Consider the following 15,682-nt stretch of genomic DNA (forward strand, 5'->3'; position numbering starts at 1 on the left):
GGGAGGACACAGAGTAACACCAGAGACGGGAGGACACAGAGTAACACCAGGGGCGGGAGGACACAGAGTAACGACAGGGGACGGAGAGTAACAGCAGGGATAGGAGGACACAGAAAGTAACGCCAGAGACAGGAAGACACAGAGTAACACCAGGGACAGGGGACAGAGAGTAACACCAGGGATAGGAGGACACAGAGAGTAACACCAGAGATGGGAGGACAGAGATTAACACCAGGGGCAGCGGACCGAGAGTAACACCAGGGACGGGGGGGGATAGAGAGTAACACCAGAGACAGAAGGATACAGAGAGTAACACCAGGGACAGGGGACAGAGAGTAACACCACTTCTCCAGGTGCCTTTGGGGGATGCTGCCGCCTCTCCCACCCCGGAGTCAAGTCACCATGAGTCCATTCCCAGGAGCCCCGGAGCCTGGCAGCTGGGATTGGCCCAGTATGGCTCTGGCACCCTGTTCACTGGCTCTGCACCTTGGGAGGGGTGCCCTGGTGTTCTCACCCCGGTTTGCCTTCTGGACAGTGGGACCCTGCCTGTCCCCGGCACATGAGTACATGGAGCCCTGGACTCCAGCATGTCATTGGCACTCGGTGTCAGCCCCCATCACTGTTTCCTGGTGTTCCTGCCCTGCTTTCCCGTCTGGATAGTGTGACCCTTCCTGTCCCTGGCACAGGTGCGCATAGAGCCCTGGATTCCAGTGCGTCTTTGGCACTCGGCGTCAGCCCTTGTCAGCGTTTCTTTTGTCATGGTCCATGGACGCAGTGGATGTTTCTTTGTGTGTTCACAGCCCACTGTCTTGCCTTACCTTCTGGGAAGAGTTTTTAATATAGTTTCCTATGTTGAGAGGAGTTAGGTGATTAATCAAATATTTCATCATATGCAGTTTTCCTTAGCTTGCAAAATTCTTTTGACACAACATTTGGTGAAATCTTGGAAGCCCCTTTCCAGGGACTCCTGTGGTCACCCTCACAGTTTCATTCTGTCACTTTCTAATGCAGTGTCCTTTGGGAGTCTTTTAAATTAAGCGCCATCATTTAAAAATAAGTTTTATAATGTGCGGTTTCAGGTCAGTTCTTTCACGTTGTGTTTTAGGCAGTGACTCCTCATCTTTGAGGAGTCAAAAGGGTTCACTATTTTGACTATTAAGAGCTGGGCCTGCTTTGGCCCTGATTGAAGCGCAGTGTGTGTGAGGCCTTGTGTGGCTTAATGTCTTCTGCAGGGTTAGAAGTCACTTTCTCTTCTTCCCCAAGCCTCCTCATCCTGTCTGCGCTCTGCTGTGCCGAGTGTTCACTGCGGGCGACTGTCACACTGTCTGGCATAGGCCACTGCGGCCACAGGGCAGGCCACGTAGCGGAGCATGCAGAACAGCAGAGCCTGGCCTCCTAACTGTTCTTCCTTCTCAGGGAAGCAGAAAGCAGAAGCCTGTCATTAGAGCTGTGCTAGCCCAGAAAGCCTCTGAACAATGTTTAATTTAGGAATCAGCTCCTACCAGCTGCCCATTTTTAGGATGTGTTTGAGTTTTTTGTGATTTTTTTTCTGCATTGAAGCTACTGTACTGGCTCTGAGTCACTGTCATGGGACTTCACGTTGCCCCAGTGGGAAGTGGCAGGGGAGGAGGGCTGCGCAGAGGCTGCGACTGAGATAATGGAGGTTTGTTGCCTCTCAGGACAGCGGGTTCAAGCTACTTGTAATTGTCAGTGTAAACAGTGACCTGCTGAGAACACGGCTGTAATTCAAGGTGCATAGTTGGTTGTCATAGTCGATATCAGGTACGTGCATCTACAATGATGGTACCCATCTAGCAGAAGTGCCAGTTGAGGGGCTGCTCCCGGTGCCACTCCCGGAGGGCTGGGCAGCTCCTGCCTAACACATGTGGGCCCAGGCCGCCAAGGTCGTGCTGCCGGACAGGCCTGAAGCTGTGGGTGCAGCGGGGTATTGGGAGCACCGAGCGCCTCCCTTGTTTGCTTGTGGGGTGCAGCACACCTCCCCCAGTGCAGCCTCCTCCCTGTGTTCATCTGTGTCTTCACAGCTTCCATAGTTTTCTCGTGGGTGCCCCAGGTGAGTGCTTGGGGAGGGTTCATGTGTTGGTCAGGTTCTCTCCAGCCTTCCCTGGCTGGTGGCTCAACAGGTCCCTTTCAGGTGAGTAAACCAGCTGTGTGCCTGCATATTCAGGATACTTGTCAGGGGGCCTCATCAGGGCAGAGCAAGAACGATGCTCACCCCCTCCATAGGACTTTGGAGACTTCCCTGGAGAGACTCCAGCTAGGTCCAGAGGGGCCTCCTGAGTCCCTGCGGGCTAGTGGGAGTGACTTCTGAGCTACTGGAGCCCCTCTTTGTGTTCCCACACCCCGCAAAGCCACTCACAGGAAAGCTCCATGCTCCGGTTCCGCATGCCTCTCGAGTGGGGCACACTCCTGGATGCTACCTTTCTCAGCGGGTGCCGCCTTCCTCAGCCTGCGCACTTGTTTTGGGGCCCCTGGGGCATTCGTGGCTGCGATTCCCGCTGCTCTCTGTGGGCTCCCCATAGACTGTCCCACCCGCAGCGTGAGGGCCCCGTCGGCAGCCACCGAGGAGCTGGCAGTCCGGCTTTGGTCCTGCTCAGTCCTTCGTGACTTTGGTGACAGAGATGACAGCAAAGCTTCAGCTGGGAGCCCCAGTCTTTCTCCGCTTCATGCCCTGGGATTGAGATATCGCAGATCCTGCCATCCACGTGCTGGGGACCTCGCCCTGCTGTTCACCACTCCGGTCAGGGGTGGTGTTCTTGGGCCTGGCAGCTCCTGAGTCCTCTTCAGCTCAAGGGCTCCGGGTGGGTCCTGTGTGCAGAGAGAAGCAGCCGGGTGCTCCTTCCATTCTAACTGTGTTGGCCTCATCTTCTGACTCTTGTCTCTAAATATCATTTGCAAAGTTTTCCAGATGAAAACTCAGAAGGTGTTTTTAATGACTGTAATCTGTTAATGCCAGGGAAGCGAAGTCTGTCGGCCTCTTGTATCCACCTGACCTCTCACCGTTGGGGCTGATTTGGGCAGCGTTCATAGGGGCATGGATGCAGGGGTTAGTGGCCAGCCCTTAGCCCTGCGTCCCTCCCCTCCTCCCCTCAACCCCACAGCGTTCTGGTTTCATCCCCTTCCCCACAGGCGTCCTCATGAAAACCCAAGTGCGACTGGAGTTCCCGTGACCTCCCTGGCCAGCCTGGCTGCAGTCCCCTCGGCAGGTGTCTATCTGGTGTGGCCTCTGTGCTGCCTCATGCCACTCGATGCTCTTGCTCTGGAATCTTCACTGGCATACTCCGTGCAGCCACCTCACAGTCTGCCTGGGGATGGTGACAATGTCCCACGCCTGTCAGAATGCTTCTCTGTCCACTGAATATTCCAACACAAAATCATTCCTCTGTTATTATTTATGCTTTGCTATGCGGAGCTGGAATAAAGAAAAAAGAATTTAGACATTACAGCCATCAGACTGAAGCTGGATAATTACATTAGGGAATTAAATGAGAGCATCTGAGCATCTTGAGGTCTAACTCCCCATTTTCGTATCCCCATCACCCCACATCCAGTGTCTAACACAGCTCTTGGTCTAGTAGTTTCTTGGTAAATGCTTACTGAATTGAACTGGACTGAGCTTAACATTCCCACCCGGAGTTAGAAGCCAGTCCCTGAGCAAACTGCATGTAACGTGAGTTTTATTACTGTGGTAAGGGGCATCCTGCACGTCATAATTCCAAGTCAGTACTGGGTATTTAGTCAAATGGACTCAAGTACAAAGAGGCAGTGGACCATCTGGCAGAAGTGCAAGGCACGGTGTTTTAGGTCCAGGTCCCCTATATCAACTATGAAAATAAAACACTGTCAACTCCAATTACAGCCCTGTCTTCAGCTGGTCACTGTTTAACAATTACAAACAGCTTGAGCTCACTGTCCTGAGACACAACACACCCTCCATTGTCACTACAATGCAGCTGCTTTGTTGGACGGAACGTGCTCCTTCTCTCCCCTCCCCTCCTTTCCCCTTCTTTTCTCCCTCTCCCTCTCTTTTCCCACCCTGTCTTCCCCACCTTCTCAACTGGGTGAGGGCTGGAACAGAAGAGACCTCAGGAATCTTCAGCATTGTCCAAGCAGCTTGGGGGCAGCATCAACAGCTTCGACTTGGAAGCCCCAGCAGGTGCCTCGGCAGCCCTTCTAACAGGAATCTTAGAATCATGTCTTTCCTTGATGTGTCCTAAAGGCTGGAGGACACAAAGTGAAATGACTGTCCATGCTCAGTCCTGTGATTTTGTGTATTTATTGGACTTATTTTGACTGAAATTAAACTAAATTATACACAAAGAAGATAGAGCATTAAAAACAAACGGGCTGTGGTGTTTGCAAAAAAAAAGAAAAACAAAACAAAACAAACCCTTTTGGTTGGTTTGTTTGAAGACCTTCACAGGCTCTCAGGTCACACGTTTCAGTTTATCAGCAAATGACATCCTTTCCGGAAGCCGTGTCAGCCTCTTAGTTTATGATGTAAGCACTCCGCAGGCCCCGTACTCAGCACCTTGGCATGAGCTCCTGCAGTCTTTTGTTCATGCCCATCACAGCCCTGTGCATTGGGCTTCCTCCTTATCCACATGGGAGGATGGAGGATGGAGGTGGAAGAGTAAGTGACCATTGGGATCATATGAGGGGTCTCCCCCAAGGTAGGGAGTGGAGCTGGCCCAGGACCTCTGTGCCCTTTGAGTCCTTCCTCCTCTTCTTCTTCCTCTTCCTCTCTGTGACTTTCTGACTGGGGCTGCAGGGACAGATGTGAGCATGTACAGAGCATGTGTGCACGCCCTGGGGGTGTGTGCCGGTGTTGGCAGGGACAGACATGAGTGTATAGGGAGTGTGTGTGCACACCATGGGGATGTGTGCCAGTGTTGGCAGGGACAGATGTGAGTGTATAGAGAGTGTGTGTGCACACTCCAGGGGTGTGTGCTGGTGTTGGCAGGGACAGATGAGTGTATAGGGAGCGCCTGTGCACGCCCTGGGGGTGTGTGCTGGTGTTGGCGGGGACAGATGTGAGTGCATACAGAGTGTGTGTGGACACCCTGGGGGTGTGTGCCGGTGTTGGCAGGGACAGATGTGAGTGCGTACAGAGTGTGTGTGGACACCCCACGGGTGTGTGCCGGTGTTGGCAGGGATAGATGCGAGTGCATACAGAGCATGTATGGACACCCCAGGAGTGTGTGCTGGTGTTGGTAGGGACTGACATGTGAGCATGTGCAGAATGTATGCATGGGGGTGTGTGCTTGTGTTGTTTTGTAAGTGGACATGGCCTGGTGCGTCGGGCTGGCCTGCTCGCGTGCTGAGTACATCAGTGGCCCTTGGGTTGGGGTCTCCATCTCCCCGGACCACACTGAAATGTCTTGAGGTTTCAGATTTTTCTTTTCCAGATACTTGGGCCTCCTCAGGACCAAATACCAGAACCAGCCAACTGCAAACTACAGGAACGTTCACATGCGTATTCAGTGGGAAAAACAAAAATAACTGGAATAATTTTCCATCATGACCACATGGTTAAGCCATTAGATAATCCAGCCAACAAACTGAGTCACTTTAAAATTCAAACCAATTAAAATGGTTTTGAGAGTTGCAGAGTTTAACTGCGGAACCTTGAAATAATTGAAGCTTGCTTACACACCAGGTTTGGCAATAACTTTCAGTCAAAAGGAGCAACTTTCTAAATGCAGCCTACATGAGAAGCTCCTCCTGACACAGGAAGAGACGGTGGCCCTTGTCTGTTCTCCTGTGTTCAGATACTTGGTCATTTTTTTGTATCCTGATCATCACTTCTGTTTTTCCACTTCGAACTAAAGGGAGTTTAGTTTTGTTTTGGAGAAACTGTGGTTAGTGGTTTCTTTTCATGGTTTGCTTAATCTCTTAAACCTGTTGCTTAAATTTACCCAAATGGACTTTAGTGTGAAGGTGCCATAACCCGGGGCTTCTCCCTGCCCCCCCCCCCAGGAGGTGCCTAGGAATGGGTGCAGGGGATTCAGCCCCTGTCCTCCGGGTGTTGTTTTGAGGTGGATGTAGGTTTGGCTCCGAGAAGAAAATGGGCCTCCTGTTTAGGTGCCTCTGACTGCTTGCTTGTGAAATGTTTAATGATAAGGAAACTTCCAGGCTATTTACACGTTGATAGTTGTAGCTTGAAGTATCACTGCAGTTGTGAGAACAAGAAACACTCTCATAAAGTAGACAGGAAGAAAAAACGCCATACAGTTTAATAAAGCACAGATAAAATGGTGTTACAAGAATGTACAGGGGGAAGGGCTCTCAGTCCAGCCCGATGGGCTGTGGCCTCCTCCTGTAAATGCGTTCAAGCACATGTGGCCCTGATGGGAATCACTGCTGTGAATTGGGATCCAGAATGTTCTTGGGGGCTGACAGCTGGGCTGTGCCAGCAGCTGTGTCTGATTGGGCGCCATGCGGGTGGTGTGCTCCGTGGGTGGGCGGGGCCGGAGGGGTGGAGATCTGTGCGCTCGCCACGTGCAGCTGTTATTCTGGCGATGCCGCTGGGTGTGGCTTAGGTTGTCCACCTGGTCAGGGTGGACAGGGACCCATCCGCGGGCAGGTGGCCCCTCCCCACAGGAGCTGCCATTTTTATCCAGGGCCCTCTGGCACTGCAGAGCCCGAGCTGCCGATCCCTGGGCCCATGGGGAGGCACCGGAGGTCCCTGCTGGGCCATGGAAGGTCCCCGGGCAGGTGGCCGGTCACCCATTGCTTGTGGAGTGGTCCATGGCCCGTGAGTTTAGTCCCGGGGTCTGTGTGGGCGAGGGTAACCAGGTTCACAGCGGCGGGCACGGCCCCTTGCACAGGTGAAACTTGTTAAAGTGGAATCGTATTAGCTCGCACGGGAGCTCGTGAGGAGCCGGGAGGGAGGGAGGGAGGGTGGGTGGGCTTGGCGCCTGCGTGGAGTCTAGGATCCCGAGGTTCTGCGTCTTCCTGTTGAGGGGCCGTCAGGGCCCCCGTGGGCCCTGGAGACGGTGGGTGCCACGGACCAAGGGATGCGGAAGCCCCTCGAGGCTGGGGGAGCCGAGGAGATGGTCGGTTCCCTGGAGCCAGCCCTGCCGACACCTGGACGTCGTGGGACCTGTTTGGGGCTGCAGCTTCCAGAAATGTGAGAAAATTAGTGTTGTTCAGGGCCCTAAGTTTGGGGTGAGTTCTTACAGGAGAAATAGAAAACTAGCACAGGAAGGTGTACATATGGAAATGTGATTTGTCCAGGAGTTCACAGTGGAGTTGGGGACGGCCCCAGAGTTCTGGGGACTGTGGTTTACCGAAGGAAAGGGGGCTTACCATGCCTTTCCTCAGGTAACTGAAGGTAGAGCTTGGGAAGGAAGGGTGTGCCTGCCACACAGCCCAGGAGGCAGTGACTAGAATTCTGATTTTATCTCATCTTACAGGAACTAGGCCACAGTCAGAATATGGTGAAGGCTGGAAAAAGCTTCCTGTGGCCTGAATTGGAAAAAGGAATTGGAATTACTTTTGATGTTTTCTACACAGACCTGTCCTTTCAGGTTTTTAGTTCTGGAAAAGGAGTAGCCAAGCACACCTTGGTGAGGGGACACTGTTTCCGGCGGTGGTGCAGCTTCCGCCCGGACGTGGTCATGTGGCTGAGCACTGCGGGAGGGCCCTGGTCTGCATGGGCTTGTGTGGACCGTGGTTGTTTTTGGGAAGCCATGGGGTGTTGTCCGGAGTGCTTATTGTGACCTGGCAGAGGCTCTGTTCCCAAATAATGAATTATTCCACGATTTCGGAGCCTGTGGCTGAGTGATAGTCTTTTAACTTCGCGGTGTAAAAGCAAGCAAAGTATGTCATGGGGGTCTAAAAATCATTATTTAGTCACAACTATAAATTTATACATGGCTTTGGGGTGGAGTGAAAGCCACCGTCACCTGGCGTGGACGCTGCGTGGTATTTTTAGCATGGTGGGCGCCTGCGCGGGAGCCTTGAGCCCCGTCTGTGGTGCGAGCAGCAGCTGTGCATTTGAGAAATGTGGGCAGGTCAGCTTGCTCCTCCAGGGACCTGCGGGTGCCCGGGTGAGGGGCCTGGGAGGAGGCCACGTCAGTGGGAACGAGCTTGGTTTTGTCTCAGCAGATGTGTCTGCCTCTGCAGGCCAGCAAGCCTGCTAGAACCCAGTTTTCCTTTGGTCAGCTAATGCCAGAAAAAAAACCAACCCTGTTTCTTAAAGAGATTGTCATAATTTATATTAATGAACCATTTGACGATACATAAGAAAATGCTCCCTGGTAAAGGCATGAGGGCTTACAGCTTGGCAGATGTGTAACTCACATGTTATAATTGAATCAAACTGTTGAAGACATTTGTTTCACTTGAGAGTTTTAGCATTTAGTGCACAAACCAAATGTCAATAGCATTTTGAAGAGTATTTTGGAATTTTAAAGATGCAATTGTGACTTGGTAAAAGCCCCATAAAACTGCATACCTCAACCATACCTCTGCTTTCTGTTAAAACTGCTATCTATAACCCAATGTGAATAATTAAGGTCTGTGATTTCCACCCTACCCAGGCAATGTGTAAACATGCTAATCTCGACTTTTGTGAACCACTTAAATAACAACCAGAATGTCAAAAAGTCCCCTGGCCCTCGGAATGTCCGGAGCCCTTCACCCTATCTTCGCCCAGGAATCCACTGGAATGTCTGGAACCCCCACCCCCGCCCCTCACCCTCACTCCCAAGGTGATTTTTATAGGTATAAAGGGTCTTGACACCCTCCTTTCGGGGCCACGGGTTGGAGAGACGCGAGTCCTCCGTGGCCGCTGGCAATAAAGACCGTGCAATTTGGCATACTTTTACCTTGGTGTTGACTTTCTATGCTCGGGCCAGTACAACACAATCACAGAGTGGGACAGTACTGGGTCCTGGGATGCTGGTGACCTCAAGCTCTTGGAGTTCACAAGCAAGTGGGATTCCTAAATTATCAAACCTGCACTGCTGGAAGTCAAAGTGGATTTCTGTAGGCGAGGCATTAGTGCAATAAGGAACAGATGAGTGCCCTTGGAGGGTGGTTTCTGAGCCTCCTTCAGAACCGCAAGTGGGAAGGTGCCCCAAAGGGAGGGGCGGTTACCCCCTTGTGCGCTGGATGCCATGGTATGGTTGTGCGTGGTCTGTCTCCACAGCCACCCTGGGAAGTGGGTTCAGTTACCATCCCCATCTCACATTTGAGAAACTGAGGGGCTCACATCACTGCTAGAGGGGGAACTGATGTCTCAGGCAGGACGTTAACCCTAGAACCCAGCTTTTCCTGCCTGGCTATTTGCAGTCCTCCAAGCTTGCGGGGAGCCATGGGTGGGGAGAAGCATGTGTGGCAGTCCAGGGCAGAGGTCCTGTGCTTCAGAGGGCGGCTGAGAAACAAAGCAGAGAGGGAGCAGGAAATAAGCCAGGCTGGAGGCACGGCGGCAGCGCCCGGGAGGTCTCCGCTGGCTCTGGATGTGGGGGGCACCTCTGGGCCTGTGAGCCCGTTCTATGCTCCCAGCTTGCCCAGCCTTGGCTGTTAGCCATGTGCTGCATGTTTGAGGTGAATCTCGGTTCCTGCGTGGTGTGGGCATCTTTTCTCCCTGGCTTTGCCTCTCCTTAAATCACGGAGTGTCAGTAGGGGTGGTTAGTGGTCCATGGAATTTGCCCTCCACCTCCCCATCCTTGTCCTGTCTCTCTCTGGCCCAATACCTGAATCTGTGTCTTTTCAGAGCCAGCGAATGAGTGAAGGCCATCTTGTTGATGGCCGCGGCTCTCAACCTTTTTTATTCATAAGGATTGTGTTAAATGCCAATTCCTAGGCACTCATCCTCTCTACAGCTGGCCTGGATACTTTGAGGAAGGTACAGAGGGTTGATGGGCTGTTCCTATGGCGAAGCATTACTGCCAAAAAGGGAATTTGCATTTGCAGAATGTCCTGTGGTCCATGCAGCACTCTGGTCTCTGCGCACATGTGGCATTAAACCTGGCACACCTCTGGTGCTTCGATGGTGAGGAAGCCCCGGCTGGGTGAGGGGGCTGGTGCCATGCTGGTGAGGAAGCCCTGGCTGGACAGCTGGGCAAGGGGGTTGCTGGGGCTCAGACTTGCTTCCTGGGCCGGAGGTGGGGGGCAGCTGTGTACTTACTCTGTTTGGTGGGCCCACCAATGGGATGCCTTGGGGAGTCCCACTGTGCACTTGGGAGAAGGTGCAGAGACAGGCTTGGGAAATTCGGACCATGAAATTGAAAATTCCTGCTGGAAAGTAAATCTTTTATGAACAAAGCAAATTAATTTGCATTTGGCTGAAGACAATCATTGCTTGAATAATTGGTTTACAAAATTGTTCCCATGAACAATAAACACAGACTAAAGTTTTCATTCATGCTAGTTTATAATGTAAATAGGAGCTATTACCACAACCTAAATTAGCTTTAAGTTTTGTATCAGATGGCAGTCCAGATTGCAACTGGCTGCTTGATAACCTAATTGATAAAATTGAGGAATTTGTTACATGGAACCTAGAGTGAAGAGAACAGAGTTGCTTTGGTTTCTCAAAAGCATGTGACTTGGGGGTGACCTGGGGTGGGGAGAAGGGGCTGGAGTCATTACACTCCAGGAGGAGATCAGCCCCAGCCTTTCTCAGCCGTCTTTAGGATAAAACAAAAGGGTGCTAAATGTGGAGAAATTCAGCACTCAGTTTCTTCGTCCATGCCCCAGTCTCATGTGGTCGTAACCGATTAACTGTGATCGCTGCATCCCCGAAGCTCCCTGCAGGCAGGACGGAATGGGGCTACAGGGAGACAGCCGGTGACTTCTGGCGTCTGGGCAGTGCTTCGTTTCCTAAGCCCTTTTGGGTAAAATGACAGTCACAGTGTCTGTTATTCAGAGGTGTGTAATCTCATGCATGAGACGCAGATTTTAAACACCAAAGCCAGGAAGCTTGGTGGGAGTGGCTCTCTTCCAAGCAGGTTTCTCTGCTGCCACGGACAAGGCGTGGATGTGGCTGTCTTCTGTCTGTAGAATCCCCTGGTGACGTGCTTTAGGAGTAGAAGTTTCCAGAACGGACTAAGCAAACTCTGTGTGTTGTGTGTGTTTTAAGCTGCGTCTCTTCTGGCATCCCAAGTAAATGTTTTGTAAAATTTGTGAATTTGATGGGACCTGCGCCTGAGTTGAAGTCTGTGTCTTGAGCCCTCTTCTGTCACTGAGGTGAGTGACTGTAAATGACAGATTCCTCAGTGGTGAAAGTTTGAGTTTAGCGTCCCCAAGGAAGCCAAACCTCATAGTTTCCCGTGTCTCCATGTAAACACTGCGGCCCTATGAGGATGGCTGTAGGTTCCCAGGCCCTCCTTGCAGAAGTGGTGCTTGGTGATTAACATAAACCATTTTCTATCTTCAGTCTAATCACAGTACAAGTGATTCTCCTAAAAGAAGGAAACAGATCTGGTTTCTTCCCCTGATTGTTGGAAGCAGCAGCTGGCCTGGGGACCACACAGTCCTTGGCGCTTTCACGGGGAAGCCTGTGTCTGTTCCGCTGAGGAGTGTTGTGTGTTGTAGGAATCACGAGAATTGCCTCCTTAGTTCTTCCTTCTTCGTGAGGCCTCAGGACAGCTCTGCTTGTTTTGCAAAGGGTGAGCGGCTGGTGATCTCTAGCTGGTGTGGGACCAGTGCTTGGGTGCGTCATCGCATCTGGACACCAGTCCAGGTGGGTGTCATTGTCTCTTGCCTCTTGGCAGAGGCAGCCAGGATGCCATGGAGGTCACACTGTGTCAGGGTTACGTAACCCAGTTCTTCCCGTGCGTGCCACTCCTGCTGCTGGAATGCCCTTCCTTACAGTGACTTGTTGAATTAGTGTGGAGAACCGCAGGGAGGCTCTGGGCCTCTCCTTCCGACACTTACTCTCTGGAGCCGTGATGCCCGTGGGACCCCATAGCCAGGGGCTCCTTTAAATTTAATTACAATAAAGATTTGATTACATAGGTAAACACATTTGAAAAGAACTTTACAAATTAAATTCCAGACTCAGCCCTTCGGCCCCAGTGGCCACGTTTCAGGCTCAGCAGCCACAGGTGACTGTTGTCTTTCTGTGTTGGCAGAGCAAATTGGGACGTTTCCAGTTCTGCAGGCAGTTCTCTTGTGTGGCTCTGCCTGTGGTGAGGGCACCTTGACCAGAGGGCCTCGTGGGGATCCCTTAGGCCTCTGGCTACGGGCTGGCTCAGTGGTTCCTGTGCCCCAGGTCCTCTGCAGGCCCAGGTGGATCCCACCACGGAGCTGGCACTGCTAGTCTTGGGCACTGTGTGCAGATAGCAGAGGGACACGTCCAGGCCCACTTGCAGGAGCTGGGGTGTCTGTGTGGCCGCCTCAGCCAGGCTCACATCTGCGTTTCCAGGGGAAAACTGCAGGCTTCTCTCTTGATGGTGAATTGAGATTGTGAAGTGTGACTTGACTTGGGCTTCTAGCCAGCGTGGAACCTAATGATACCTTTAGGTGGAACCTGACATTTCTCCATGTGTGCATGGCAAAGAGAATGCAGTGTTGTCAGCCTGAATCCAGATGTGTGCCTGTTTTGAGGCTGTAGGTTCTGGGAGCAGTTGCCGGATTGCTCTCCTGGCCCTTGGTGACTGCCAGGGTGCCGTGGAGGACTTTAAATGCTGGTATTGGTTTAGGATAACCCTTGTTTTCTGGTCCTGTATATGGGCATCCCTGAATATCCCAGGCTGGAGGAAGGCAGGGCAGACAGGAGGTCAACAGTCAGGAGGTCAGATGCCATCAGATGGCCAAGATCAGGAGGCTGGCGGGGGACCAAAGCCAGGGTGTGTGGAAACGCCATGTTTCCTGGGGCGTGGGGAGGACCTGTTGAACTCCATTCCTGGGCAACAGTTCTTCCATAAGAGTCCATTGTCAGGAATCTGGGCCATTGTAATTCAGTAGCAAATTCTGCAATTGCTCCAATTACCTGCTGTTAAGTCCCCATCCCAATTAGCATGAATTAGAAACAGTGGTAATTATTAAAAGATATAAGGAATCACAGATATCCAGGGTGGAGACTAATGCAGTTGTTTGCCTGGTCAAGCCTTGCCAAAAAAATAAAACCAGTGGAACCAATTTTAGGTGCCTTGGGTTCCCTCCAAATTGGATTCCTAAGTGGGCTTGTATCCTGCAGCTGCTGCAGTTCCTCCCGGGCCTGGCAGGCACATTCCAGACATTCACATCTCAACTCAGATGCCAGGGCGTGCTTCTTATTTATAGAAAATAGCACTGCGTTGTGATCTGTTTGAGCTGACATTTTCTAGGTGTGGAAGTGGAGGCTGAGGACTTGTGAGTGACTGTCTGAGCCTCCTCTCGTTGACTTGGAGGGAGCAGGTGCACATCTGTTCTTCAGAAGTTCTTAAGGGATGAAATTAGAAATCTTGAATTTTTTAAATTCACATTATGAATTTTATTCAGAGATTTCCTCTGAAATGAGTGACTCTGTGGACGAGGCAGTCGGCCTGCGGCTCTCCTTGAAACTGCCCTAAACCTCGGGCCACATTGTCCTGTGGCCTCTTCCTGGGTGTGGGGTGCTCTGCTTTAGGCAAAACCATGGGAAAGGATGGGCTGTATGCATCAGTACTGCAGCCAGCTCAACGTACACACCCACTGGGAGCAGGGCTGGATAACTTAAAATTTTAAATACATTTTACACTAATCCAGCAAGACAGCTCGTGCTTTCTGTAACCAAGCTGCTTGGCTCGTGGGAACCTGACCACTTCTTGACTTGGCAGAAGAGAATACTTGGTTCCATGGAGTGTCAATATTTGTTTTATTTCTTTGTTCAAAGTGAACACGTGTGTAAATTAGGACCTTTTTGTGTAGGTTGGGCCACAGGGCGCTCTTGGCAGTCAGGAGTAACTGGCTGTGAGAGAGACTGCCTGAGGTGAGCCGTGGCTGGGCACTTGGGACCTGATGCCATCTCCAGCCTTTCAAGGGTGGGGAGTAATGTAAGGTGCAGACGGGAGAGGGCATCTGTTTTTTTTTTTGAAATCAAAATGCAAAGAAAATTTGCCTTGAGGTCTTACTCCATACTTGTTTTTCTTCTGAGGTTTTAAAATTTTCTTAACTGCACTTTTTCTCCTCCCATCCTTGGAGAACTTCTTTCCATCTTCATATCTTCTTTAAAGATTGAAATTTAAAAGTATGCTTTCTTATTATGTATCTTTTAACTGATATATTTGACATTTGTGAAGAGTTAACTGGGTAGATTGGTTTATTTTTATTGTTTTTTCCACTGTTGCCCAGGCTGGAGCACTATGGTGCAGTCTTCACTCACTGCAACCTCGACCTCCCGGGTTCAAACAGTTCTCCTGCTCAGCCTCCTGAGTAGCTGGGATTGCGAGTGCCCGCCACCACGCGCGGCTCATTTTTGTGTTAGTAGAGACAGGGTTTCACCATGCTGACCAGGCTGGTCTCGAACTCCTGATATCAGATGATACGCTTGCCTCGGCCTCCCAAAGTGCTGGGATTACAGGCATGAGCCACCACACCTGGCCTGGGTTATTCTTGATTGTAATGTAATAGATTCCTTAAAAGAAAAAAAGGCAAAAAAGCAGCTGTCTGAAAAGTCCTGAAATTAAAGAGCTCACTCGAACAGGGATTTGGACACCATTTGAATGGCCCAGCACAAATCATAATTACGTGGGCCACTGGGCCTGTTAGATCCTAGGGTATTTGAAGTCGTGGGAATATTTGCATTTCTGCCTCGGGATATTGTATTAGTATGAATCCAGCTAGTGTTTGACTGCCAGGCTCAGATCTAGGAGAAGAACCCTTGCTCTCATGGCACTTCTGTGTGTGTGTGTGTGTGTGTGTGTGTGATAAAAATGGAAAGCATAAGATGTTTTTTCAATGAACTGGGAAGATGGGAAAAAAGCTTAAGATATTTAATTGTTCAGAGGAAGTGAAGTGAAAGGAATGCTCAGCTTTTCTGCTGCTAAAGAGAGGCCCCTGGTGGGAGGCTGTTTTAGAAGTGGAGGTTCTGAGCAAGGTGGTAAGAGACAAATATGCCCCATCTGGTTTACCAGAGATGGGGAAGTTAGTATCCTCAAAACAGCCCTAGCGTTCTGGCAAAGGCTTTGGAAAACCAGCTGGGGTGTTAGGCCTTGATGACTGCTGGGTAGAAGAAGGACATTGCTGGTCCTGGGACCTGCATGAATCCATTCTTCCACTGCTGTAAAGAACTACCTGAGGCTGGGTAATTTATAAGGAAAATAGGTTGAATCGGCATATGGTTCTGTGGGCATTACTGGCTTCTACTTCTGGGGAAACTTACAATCAGGGTGGAAGGTGAAAGGGAGGCAGGCACGTCTTCATGTGGCGGGAAGGAGAGGGAGTGAGTGAAGGGGAAGGTGCCATGCACTTTGAAACAACCAGATCTCATGAGATCTTGATTATGAATAGCACTTGGGGAATTGTGCTAAACCATTTGAAACCACCCTCATGATTCCATCACCTCCCACGAGGTCCCACCTACAACACTGGGGATTACAGTTCAGCATGAGATTTGGGTGGGGACACATAGCCAAACCATGTCAGGCTCCCCGTTCTTCTCACCTGCAGGTGCTTTGCAAGCAGTTATGCCATTAGTTTATTTTTATGTTTTTGTTGATGCATAATGTACGTATTTTCTTTTCTTTTT

The sequence above is a fragment of the Cebus imitator genome, unplaced genomic scaffold (genome assembly GCF_001604975.1).
Source record: "Cebus imitator isolate Cc_AM_T3 unplaced genomic scaffold, Cebus_imitator-1.0 Scaffold513, whole genome shotgun sequence".
NCBI classification, from domain to species: Eukaryota; Metazoa; Chordata; class Mammalia; order Primates; family Cebidae; genus Cebus; species Cebus imitator.